At 43.0% G+C, this 12,256-nt stretch overlaps 1 protein-coding gene across 3 annotated transcripts in view; it reads right to left on the reverse strand.

Moving 5' to 3' along the window:
• The window catches only part of LOC134204809 (probable serine/threonine-protein kinase DDB_G0267686), a 333,973-nt gene that overhangs the window by 267,028 nt on the left and 54,689 nt on the right, over window positions 1-12,256 (reverse strand). The gene's annotated exons all lie outside the window — the stretch shown is intronic.

Here is a 12,256-nt window from a genome sequence, read left to right on the forward strand (position 1 = left end):
GAGCCTAGTCAGTCATAAAAAACCCCCCTGCCAATAATAGAACAAAACCTGCCAAAGCCGTCATTCCCCCTATGGCCAAAGTTTATTTTTTTGCCTTTTTGCCTTTCTCGTATACTAAGTATACGGTAAAGGCTATATGATCGCTCCAAAAACAAACTTTTTATAGAAGGCCCGGAGACCCATAGTGTTATATACCAATCGACTCAGTTCGACGAATCGAGGTGATGTGTGTGTGTGTGTGTGTGTGTGTGTGTGTGTGTGTGTGTGTGTGTGTGTGTGTGTGTGTGTGTGTGTGTGTGTGTGTGTGTGTGTGTGTGTGTGTGTGTGTGTGTGTGTGTGTGTGTGTGTGTGTGTGTGTGTGTGTGTGTTTTTTTTGACGTAGGACTACGTCTGTGTTTTCTATATTGGGGTACACTTTAGAGATTGTGAAAATCGGGGACCGTCACGAAAATATGATAGACTTTAAACTTTAATATCTAAGCCGTTTCTCGATGAATTTTCATTTTTTTAGACCTATCGATCAAGGATGAGTCAACGCTTCTTTGTATTCATTTGAAAATACTGATTTTTAACTATTTATTATCGATAATTGATAAAACGTTTAGAAATAGGTAAACTAACCAATCACGTACATGCATCACTAGCACAGACATCAAAAATCAATCACTTGCGGGTTTGGATCTAATCCTCAGTTTGAACAAGATTTTACGCATAGCAGACGCACCACAGCGATCGTAGCGGAGCGGACACAGCATCACGGATGCGCTAATAACATTTTCAAAGAAAATCCATCGCATTGGTGGTGGTGCTCGATGTGTTGCTGCAGATCATTCAACCTCAACGAACTAGAATTTCATATGAAGAAAAGGTTGACCATAAAAATAGCACTGTGGCGATCCCGCACCGCCCGTGCCGATGCTGAAAATTTATTAGAAATTGTGGTGTCAGTTAGTTAGAAAGGAACATTGGGAAAAGAAAATTGGTTCTTCTCACGACCAACATTTTATGAAAAGAAAGAGTTTATTGCAAAAATGGACTGTTTCGGTGGCATCGGGTTTGGCGTGGTAGTTTGGTTGCTGTTAGTGACCCCATCCATTAAAATTCACTACATCATCTCCCTCCGACGCGCTATCAAATTCGCTATTTACGATTGAGTTTTGCACTTTGAAGAAAGTTTATTTCAGATAGTCGGATCAACTTTCTTTTGTATAAAATCAATAAAGACACGCCCTTTGTGAACACTATCTACCTACAGCAACTACCCATTAGTGAACGTCGCTTGGACAGACAGATGCCAAGAGATAATGTTTTGTAATATGAAGAAACTTCGTCTTGAGTCAAATTTCTGTTGTCATTCCTCGCAACAATATGCATCTTAGATAAACAACATCTCATAACCAAATTCAGAATCTTGCGGAAAGTTTCATTGGATTCTTAGAATTTGTCATTCTCCGAACGGTCCGTTGTCTGCGGAATCCCGATCGAAATGGCTCGCGCGCGCCGAAAAGCAGCTTTCTTATATCTAATGTAGTAATTCCATTAGCCCCGCCCCTTCATTAATCGTTATGAGTACACATTATATTTACACCGAATCAGCTCACAAAGAGGCGGGGCTTACTGGTTTCATTTATTAAATAAAAGAATGCTTCTGTTCGGCGCGCACGAGCCATTTGATCGGGATTCCACAGAAGGCGGTTCGACATTCGATGCAGCGAAGCGGACACAGCAGCACGAAGTGGGTGGCAGTATGGCAATGCTGCAAATTTACACAAGCGATTGTATGCAGTTAGTTATTGGAATGGGAATTGGGAAAAGAAAATTGGTTCTTCTCAGGACCAACATTTTATGGAAAGAAAGAGTTAATTGCGAAAATGGACTGTTTCGGTGGCATCGGGTTTGGCGTGGTAGCTTGGTTGCTGTTAGTGATTCCAACTACAGCATACTGCATCATCTCCCTCCCAAATGGTGGAGTTAATTTCACGGTTGGAATCAGGATCCAATGAGTCATGTTAATTCCACGGTTGGAGTCTCAAAGTCTATCTTACTGGGAGCAACTATTCGACTTCTTGATTCAGTTGTCCTTCAATTTCAAAAAAAGTTGACCATCAATTTCGAATAGCTACGTAATCATACGTCACCTTTGCGTACAACCTGATTGGGCTGCACCTTTGAGTTTTTTTTTCTTCCTAAACAATGGAGGGGGAATCTGCTCAACAGACATCCTGGGTTGACCAGGAAGTGCTGGGTTAGGGGCCACCTCCAATGAGGGAGGCAGGACTGCATCCCCGACCAGCTAAACCGTTTCCATTGCCGCCAAGCCCATCGTCCCTTCGGTACAACCAGAAAGTAATGCTTCAAAGGGGGGCCAGTGCATGACGCACCCTCGAGGTTAGCTGCGTGTCCTTGCAGCATCGAACATCGTGACTCGCTTTTTTAGAAGAACACCATGGTTTCGTGCCAGCGCATTGCCGGCTTTCCAGGTGGCCTTACCACGCCCTATGTCCTCGGAAGGTGGGCAGGGTCGACTTCGCGCCTGCTTCCCTCTGCACGACTGGTATCAAGAATGATGATGCCGCGTGCACCCCAAATTGATGTGTGTGTGTGTGTGTGTGTGCGCAAAACTACTCAAAAAATGTCACTCATTTTTCGGGCACTTATCCTCAACCGATTTGCTCGCAACAAGTTGCATTCAACGCAGAATCCTGTCCCATTGTTTCCTATTTGAAATTGGCCAGATCGAACTATGGGATCGAAAGTTATGGCCAAAATACAAATTCATACGAAAAAATCGCGTAAAAAATATCACTCATTTTTCGGGAACTCATTCTCAACCGATTTGCTCGCAACAAGTTGCATTCGACGCAGAATCCTGTCGCATTGTTTCCTATTTGAAATTGGTCAGATCTAACTATGTGATCAGAAGTTATGGCCAAAATCCAAATTCATACGAAAAAATCGCGTAAAAAATGTCACTCATTTTTTACGCGATTTTTTCGTATGAATTTGTATTTTGGCCATAACTTCTGATCCCATAATTCGATCTGACCAATTTCAAATAGGAAACAATGCGACAGGATTCTGCGTCGAATGCAACTTGTTGCGAGCAAATCGGTTGAGAATGAGTTCCCGATTTGCTCGCAACAAGTTGCATTCGACGCAGAATCCTGTCCCATTGTTTCCTATTTGAAATTGGCCGGATCGAACTATGGGATCAGAAGTTATGGCCAAAACACAAATTTATACGAAAAAATCGCGTAAAAAATGTCACTCATTTTTCGGGAACTCATTCTCAACCGATCAGAAGTTATGGCCAAAATACAAATTCATACGAAAAAATCGCGTAAAAAATGACACTCATTTTTCGGGAACTCATTCTCAACCGATTTGCTCGCAACAAGTTGCATTCGACGCAGAATCCTGTCGCATTGTTTCCTATTTGAAATTGGTCAGATCGAACTATGGGATCAGAAGTTATGGCCAAAATACAAATTCATACGAAAAAATCGCGTAAAAAATGTCACTCATTTTCCGGGCACTTATCCTCAATCGATTTGCTCACAACAAGTTGCATTCGACGTAGAATGTCTCATATTTTCTTATTGAAAATTAGCCAGATCGGACTATGGGCTTAGATGTTAAGGTCAAATTACTATTTATTGTGAAAGAGAGTTCAAAAAAGTCTAGCTCACTTTTTTAGCACTTATACTTCACCTATTCCCCAAGCAACACAATTTCAACAAATCTGGTTGCAGTAACCATATTGTGACTGAATCCGGTCATATATAAGTTACTGTGATTGATGTGCAATATGTGTGCTTCTCAGGTCGCTCGCAACAGATTGCATTCGACGCAGAATCTTGTCCCATTGTTTCCTATAGAAACTTGGCCGGATCGTACAATTGGGTCAAAAGTTATGGCGAAAATACTAATTTTAAAACTACTAAATAAAATGCCATTTTTTGCTCTTATGCTCATCCGATTTGTTTGCAACAAATTGCGTTTGGCGAGATTTTTTTTTTATGCATATAAACAAATATGAAAAATAAGACCAATCCACATATTGGTGTTATTTGAGATTTTTCCAAACCTTTTGAACGAACGAGAAAGGCACCATCACCGCTAGGTGGATTAATCTGGGTTTTTTAAATCGATGTGGCTCTAAAATGACAAGGCTTACAAAAAACGGACTGTCGTGAAATTCCCAGAAGTTTTTTGAAAAAATTGTTTAAAAAATTAAAATCGATATTACAAAAAATCCTCATCTCAGAAATTGATGAAATTTTTCCTGCCGGTAGGTATTTTAATTATCTAACTTTTTTAGGAATAATGTTCCTGTGGTTTATTTAGGGAAAAAAAGTTTTTCATGTCCATATTGAGTGAAAATTAATCAGCGTGTTTTATGCATACAGCGCCAAATGTTCAGCAGCCTATCATCAACCAAACGACACATTTCGGACGTATAAAAATGTGTTTAGGAAGCAATTTAGCATAATTTAACATTAATGGGGACCAACATTTGAAAAGGGCGTATATTTTCCTAGATTTCTTATATCAATATTACACACAAATGACCAGATTTATAAATTTGTGATGTTTGATGGGTTATTGTAAATTTGTCTAAACTGTAAAATCTGAAACAGAAAAGAGCGTTTCGTTCACCAAGAAAATAAATCAATTAATGAAGAGATTAAAATTGGTTTAGCAAAAAAATGGAGTTCGATTTTTTTTATTAGTTTTTACCTGTAAATAGTTGAATACGAACCTTGAGAAGGGATCGCTTTGATTTGTATTCCTCTAAAATTATTTTAATAATCGCAATTAAGCAATTGAAAAGGCGTTACTTTTGGTACAATTATGTTTTATACGCAAACATATGGCGCCAGAAACTCCGCTTTTGGTGGGTGACGATTTGTTTTTGATTCGTGTTGTTTTATTTTCAATGCCTACTTTCCATCTCAATGGCGTGAAAGCTTACTATCAAATCTATTAACAGGATAAGATGATTTTTTTGTAAATTAATTACCATAAAACCCCCTTAATTTTAAATGAGGTGGACGGATTTCGGTACTATACAGATTACGGCCCCCCACGGTATTCACACGACTAGTTGTCCCAGCAGACGTTGTCATGTATAGTAGGCCAAAATGCGCGTTTTGAACTGCCTATGCAAACATTTGCATACGAATCCCTTTTTTTTAGTTTTTTACGATTTACTCAAATTTACATGTGATTTTTGCATGAGGAAATGTCATATAAACCCGTCGGAAACTAACATATCTGCTGAAGGAAGGGAGAAAATTCATCCAGCTGATTTCAGACCGGAATATCGAAAGAATTCCAGTAGAAATTTCTAATATTCATGAAAAACTTTTCCCACATTAAAAGTATTAAAAAGTTTTTTGCCGGAAAAATCAAAAATATTTTAGGGGGAGCATCTTCTGGAAAGTCTTCTCCCAAGACCAATGAAGCTGGAGCTCAACTGTATGCTCGGCATATATGTGAGTACAATGTAGTCTACCAGGTATCAAAGCAGGGATCATCAGATGTCCAGTTGGCGGTGTATAAAAATTGTACAATCAAGCATAACTAAAGTTTTCTTCCGACATGGGTCATCCAAATGTGAATAATTTATTCCACTGTAGTACTCACTATTTCTTTATCCAAAAAAATTTTTGACTAGTTTTACGATTACTGCTTACGCAATTCAGTGCATCAGTGCATCATCAACTTATTGGCTGCGGTGTAAAGACCTTCGAATTCCCAGCCCTTCCACTTATTATTTTTTACCTTGAATGGTGCTCAGCTAAAGTAGGAATAAAATCCCAACGCTGTTAAACAACAACATCAATTATTGATAAATAGCACTGGAATAGATTTGTGAATCTTTCCTCAACGAATAAATCATCGAATCAAAAGCAGCTGCAGAATGCTTCCTCCCACCTGTAGCCTGCAGCATGACGATAGACGTCCAAAGTTGAATTCCTCAAAGGTACGAATTGTTATCGAAATCATATTTGGTAACAGTTTTGACGGAAGCTGTTCGCTGCTGGGCTTCGAGACGATGATGTTTATTTGTCGCTACTAATTGTTTCTAGGAATGCTTTGAGGAGCGAAAAACAGACAATGTTTTTAGACTGGGAGCATCAAAAACAGAATTGGAATTTTAAACCAGCTACTTACAGCATGGTTCAGGCACAGATCAGGTATTACCCCACATAGTATAGGAAAAATTGAGTTAATTGCTTCTAAGTGCTTGCATTTATTCTCATGTTCAATTTGTTCTACTTTGTTTATGTTTTAAAAAAAACCTGATTAATCCGCCAAGCGGTGTTGGTTCCTTTGTCGGGCAAAAACAATTCTAAATACTTAGTATACGAGAAAGGCGAAAAATATAATTGAGATTTTTTAGCGTGTTTTGCACTTAAAAAAAGTATTTGTGAAATAATTTCTGATCCCATAGTCCGATTTGGCCAATTTTCAATAGCAAACAATGCGACAGGACTCCCCTGTTGTAACCTGTTGCGGCCAATGCTAAATTCCAAAAGTGTGTCTACAAAATTGTGTTTACACAAACACACACATACACATACATACATACATACACATGTAACATGGGGGCAGCAGGGACTTTGTCCAAGGGCTTGACGACCCCTCCCCATGGCCCTGCTAGTTAGACCGGGACCATCGTCCCTAACCCCTAAAATCCAAGGCGTCAAGCGACACGTGCCGAGGGGATGCATGGCTAGGGGGGTGAAATAATGAGCTAGGCCTTTAACGGAGCCTGTGGGGTACCTGGGCACCCTCCACAGTAATTGTCCCTTACCACGTCATGCTGGGCTCTGGCGTGGTGGACCTCTTTTCCCGAGCAACTCGTGGGACCAAAATGGAAAACCGAGTCAATTCTTCAATTAGTGGTAGTAGTGTAGGCGACAACCCCTTCGCAAGAGGTGGGTTGTTCAGGTCTTCGCCTAGGAGACCAGAGGCAATAGTCGGCAGCTCAGTGCGCAGCGAAAGCATGGGTCACTTAAACTTCATCTCGATGTTGGACGCCAAGCGGCGAAGAGGCGGTCGGGACGGCCAAGTGTAAACCCGTGAAGTCCGTGGAGTCGAGGTCTACCCAAACTGAGGCCCAAAGATTCGCGGACTCGGGCAAGCTCGAATCGACCGAAGGCGTGCCAGCGAAGACGGTGTTACCAAAGTCTACGCAGACCGAGGCTCAAGTATTTGCGGGTACGTCGGGGGTGACTGCTCCAACGGCGGAGTTGGCGGAGGAAGTCCTAGGCGAGACGGTCAAGGTGAGGGCACTCACGACGGAGGTGGATCTAAGGGTTAAAGACCTGGACGAGATCACTGAAGTCGAAGAGCTCGTCACGGCACTGCGGCGACAGTGTTGAGTGGAGACGCCCACCGCAGCCGTTCGGCTACGGAAAGGTCCGGCAGGGACGCAGGTAGCATTGGTTCGCCTATCTGCAGCGGACGCCTCCAAGGTGGGATGGTCGGCATGCCTGTGGGCATATACGAGCAACCCGAAGTTTGCTTCAAGTGCCTGGAACCGGGGCACAAGCAATGGGACTGCAAGGCCCTGACAGAAGCAATCTCTGCCGACGCTGCGGATTGGAGGGACATAAGGCACAATGCTGCATGAACCCTCCCAATTGTTTGATTTGTTCCAGCAAAGCTGTGAACAGCAAGCACCCCATGGGGGGTTCGATGTGCCCGGCGTTTAAGCGTGCTGCAAAATCACAGTGCAGGTAACGCAGCTGGCTTGCTTGGCCTCGCCCGAGTGTTTGGTGTGCGCAAGTTTAGAGGAAACGGCGGAACACGTGTTGTTCGTGTGCTCATGTTTTCGCGCAATTCGTGACCACATACTTGCCACATGTGGTCTGGACAGTACCCCGGACAACCTATTCCGGAGGATGTGTAAAGATGAAGCTGGCTGGAACGCCGTTTTATCGGCTATCGTCCAAATCGTCTCGGAGCTACACAGAAGGTGGCACGTGAACTCAAGGATGGCTAGTTCAGGCGCAAATAAGAGGTGTTCCAAGGGATCGAAGTCGGCTTCATGGGTCATACCGGTGGTCATGCCCTGTGGTCGAACTCGATCCTTTTATCGAACAAGTGGCCGCGTCAAGAACAACATGGTATCGTCGCTTTCGCGGCGTCGGTCAACCGAACGGGTTCCGAGCCCGAGGACGGAAGGGGTCCTCGTCAAGGCTGGGGCAGGCGTAGGCCTCGCGTCCGCAAGTCCCTCTGTGTGCTGGCGAATAGGCCCTATCGCAGAAAGGTCAATTTGGGGTGCACGCGGCATCATCATTCTTGATACCAGTCGTGCAGAGGGAAGCAGGCGCGAAGTCGACCCTTCCACCTTCCGAGGACATAGGGCGTGGTAAGACCACCTGGAAAGCCGGCAATGCGCTGGCACGATACCATGGTGTTCTTCTAAAAAGCGAGTTACGATGTTCGGTGCTGCAAGGACACGCAGCTAACCTCGAGGGTGCGTTGTGCACTGGCCCCCCTTTGAAGCATTACTTTCTGGTTGTACCGAAGGGACTATGGGCTTGGCGGCAATGGAAACGGTTTAGCGGGTCGGGGATGTAGTCCTGCCTCCCTCGTTTGCTGTTGGAGGCGATCCCTAACCCCGCACTTCCTGGACAACCCAGGATGTATGTTGAGCAGATTCCCCCTCCATTGTTTAGGAAGCAAAAATACACAGGTAACATTCTGAAGAGCTACTTTCAGAGCAGAGTTCTGGTGTATGACACGAACGAAGGGCAAAAGTCGATGCGTGTTACGGCGGGTGTTCCTCAGTGTTCCATACTCGGCCCAAGCCTCTGGATGGAGTCCTGACACAGCAGCTGCCCAGGAAAGTGAGAATAGTGGGTTTTGCGGACGAGTTATGATTGATGACCGGCTGAACTTCAACAGCCATGTCGAAAAGTCGGCGAAGGCCGATAACGAGGATCATGCCAAACGTTGGCGAACCAAGAAGCAGCACGAGGCGTCTACTAGCTAGTGTCTCGTCATCGATACTGCGGTATGGAGTTCCTGCTTGGGGGAAAGCACTGCAAACCAGGCGGAACTGTGAAAAACTAAAAAGTGTGTTCCGGCTGATGGCCATACGGGTTGCAAGCGCGTATAGAACAATATCGTCGGAGGCAGCATGCGTTATTGCCGGGATGATACCCATCTGCATCGTACTGGAGGAAGATATCGAGTGTTATCAGCGGAGAGACACCAGAAACATAAGGAAGGTGGTGAGAATCCGTTCGATGGCGAGATTGCAACAGGAGTGGGACAGTACGGAGAAAGGAAGGTGGACCCACCTTCTTATTCCGAACCTGGCAACGTGGATAAATAGAAAGTATGACGAGGTAAACTTCCACCTGACGCAGTTCCTGTCGGGCCACGGATGTTTCAGGAAGTATCTGCATCGGTTCGGCCATGCCGGGCATGTCCGAACTGTGAGAACGTCGAAGAGACGCCGGAGCACGTGGTCTTCGTATGTCCAAGGTTTGAGGCACTACGAAGGGAAATAACCGGTTTAAGCTTGGAGAACGTCGTTGAGGAAATGTGTCGAGAGGAAAGCACTTGGAATGCGGTCGACAGGGTAGTATCGCGCATATCATCTGTTTTGCAAAAGAAATGGCGCAACGACCAAAGAGAATCGGTACCGGGAGAAATTCTTTTGTCGGGGAACTCTCCGTCGGTGTAGGCTAGATCCACCGCCGGGGACTAGACTGAGTAGATCGCGACGAAATACCACCAGCGACGGGTAGTCAGGGCACCAGTGAACCGGACGCCCTGTTCCACCGGAATCGCTGGACTGACCTTGGCACCCGGCTGGTTGGCTTCGGTGTGGGAGAAACTCCTTCGCCGGGGAATTCTCTGTCGGAGTAGGCTAGATCCGCCCTCGAGGACTAGACCGAGTAGAACGCGAAGAATTAGTTGTTTAAAGTCGTCGAGACACCAACCACTTCAAAGTGGAGGCCAAGGAGAGGTGCTTAACAGCACAGCAGGCCGACTTCTCCGAAGTAAAGCAGATTGGTAGTACCGGAGAAGTGCAGGCATCGACACAGAAAGATTTGATGATAAGCTCGAATGAGCTCGTAGTAGAAGACGCATCTTGCGGTCCCGGGGAGGAGCAAGATAGCAAAGCTAGGAAGGGAGGTTTTTTCCCTCATTTGAGGTTTTTCCTCCCTTCACAGTGAAAGCTAGGGGTTCCAACTTCCCGGGAAACGGGAAATAAAATGTTAACTTCCCGGGATTTCCCGGGAAATGAAACAATTATGCGAAACTCAAAATCATTACTTGAAATAATGACTTAGGATAAAAATATACTCTCGACCTCAGGGGATTGATATTTGCTGCATTATCCTTAAATGATTAAAGAGTTGTTGAAAAGTCTGAGAATTTTCTTTGTTTAGTTCGAAAAACGTTACCTCTTTCTGCAAAACGTTCGCTATATCTCGAGCATCAGATGACAAGAGTAGGATTGGCTGTGTCCAGATGAGCTCCGCTATGTGCTACATTTCCATAATGTTTGCATTCTTCCTTGATATGGAGGAGAAGACGGCTTTGATAGGATTTGTTCTGTTATTACCATAAGGTTCCTAAAATCAATCATTCTGGTACTCGTCTATATATTTTCTTAATACAAACAATATTCTGGTCAAATTTGATTTATAATACGAACCTTGACACTACTCACATTTCGCCTTCGAATTTGAGGCAGATCAAAAATGAAATATTTTTTCGAAAGTGAAAAAATACTTTCGGCTGAACGTTTTATGGTCGTACCTTACAAATCCTAATTGTCAATATTAAATAACTTTTTCTGTCAAACTTTGTTTGAAATTCCGAGCAGCACCAGAAACGCATAAAATTGCGTAAGTTTGGCAAGTTTTTGTTATAAGACTGTTCTAATGACCTTATGGTAAAGACCTGTCCAGACAGTAAATTTTCAATAGTTCATTATAATTTAGAAAAAAAAGACATATCTCTAAACAAAAACCAGTGTTCGGAACATGAGTCTGTTTGGAACACGAGTCGGGGTTTGAATCAAAAAGTATTGAAGGTCTTAAAAAAAACCTCTGACTATAAACCTACCAAAGCCGTCACTGCCCTTGCCTAAATATCTGCGATCTGGAGAAAATTTGTCGCTATGCACGAATAAATAACTTTGTTTTTGCTATTGAGAAATTTCATCAAACACTAGATTTTTATTTCGAAGTAACATCCACCGGTGATTGGACCTTCTACATAAATAAACGGCCGATGGAAACTTATGCTTTGCTTTGCCTCCCTTCAAGATGCATTAGGGTTGAACCGTACAATAAATACTAGCAGATAAAACATCTACAGATAAAAAGCTTTATTTTTTTATAATATGGGGTGTAATCTACTTTGAAAGCGAAATATGCTATTGAATAGTAATTTCATTATGGTAACAGTGAGAAGATGTTATTAAAAAATATAATTGATACTTCCTCATCAAAATAGGAAATGGATTATCAAATACTTTAACTTAATAATTTCCCGGGAAATTCGGGAAACTAAAGTGTGCATCCCGGGAATAGGGAATCCCGGGAAATCGTATCCGGGAATGAAAGCACTAGTGAAAGCAAGTTTCCATAGAAACAAGGATTACCTTATTATAGGTAACATAGCAGGCGTGAACTCCAGAGCCCAATCCCCCTAGCAGGCAGCAAGGGGTGATGGTGAATGTTTCCAAGCAGTTTTGCGAGGAAGTGCAGACATTAGCGTCATAACTCAATAAAAAAAACCTACATACACACATAACAGACATCACCTCAATTCGTCGAGCTGTATAATAAAAGTGTGACAAGTTTTAGACAATAGAAGAAAGCTTAGAGGAAAGAACAGAGGGAAAAACGAAAATAAAAGTTGAGGGGGTTAGAAGCAGAGGGGTGTAAGTGACATTTTGGTCAAATTTGAGTTGACTATAACAAAAAAGTGCTCTTGGTTTAGAGTTTTGCGTAAATATATTGATATAACTTGTACGTTAAAAAATGTAAAAATTCACAGAGAATTTGTATTTTTTTTTGAACTTCCATACCATTTGTATCATTACGCCAATTTTTCTCAAAACTATGTTACTTACACACCCTTTGACGTTTGACCCTCTCAGTTTTAAAAATACTCAAATTCAAACAAAATTTAGCAACGAACAAAGAAAACTCACTTCTCATTCTGCCCATCCAAACTAGGATGAAGCTTTTAAGCCCTTATTCTTCCC

Source organism: Armigeres subalbatus, chromosome 1, assembly GCF_024139115.2.
Source record: "Armigeres subalbatus isolate Guangzhou_Male chromosome 1, GZ_Asu_2, whole genome shotgun sequence".
In the NCBI taxonomy this organism is placed as follows: Eukaryota; Metazoa; Arthropoda; class Insecta; order Diptera; family Culicidae; genus Armigeres; species Armigeres subalbatus.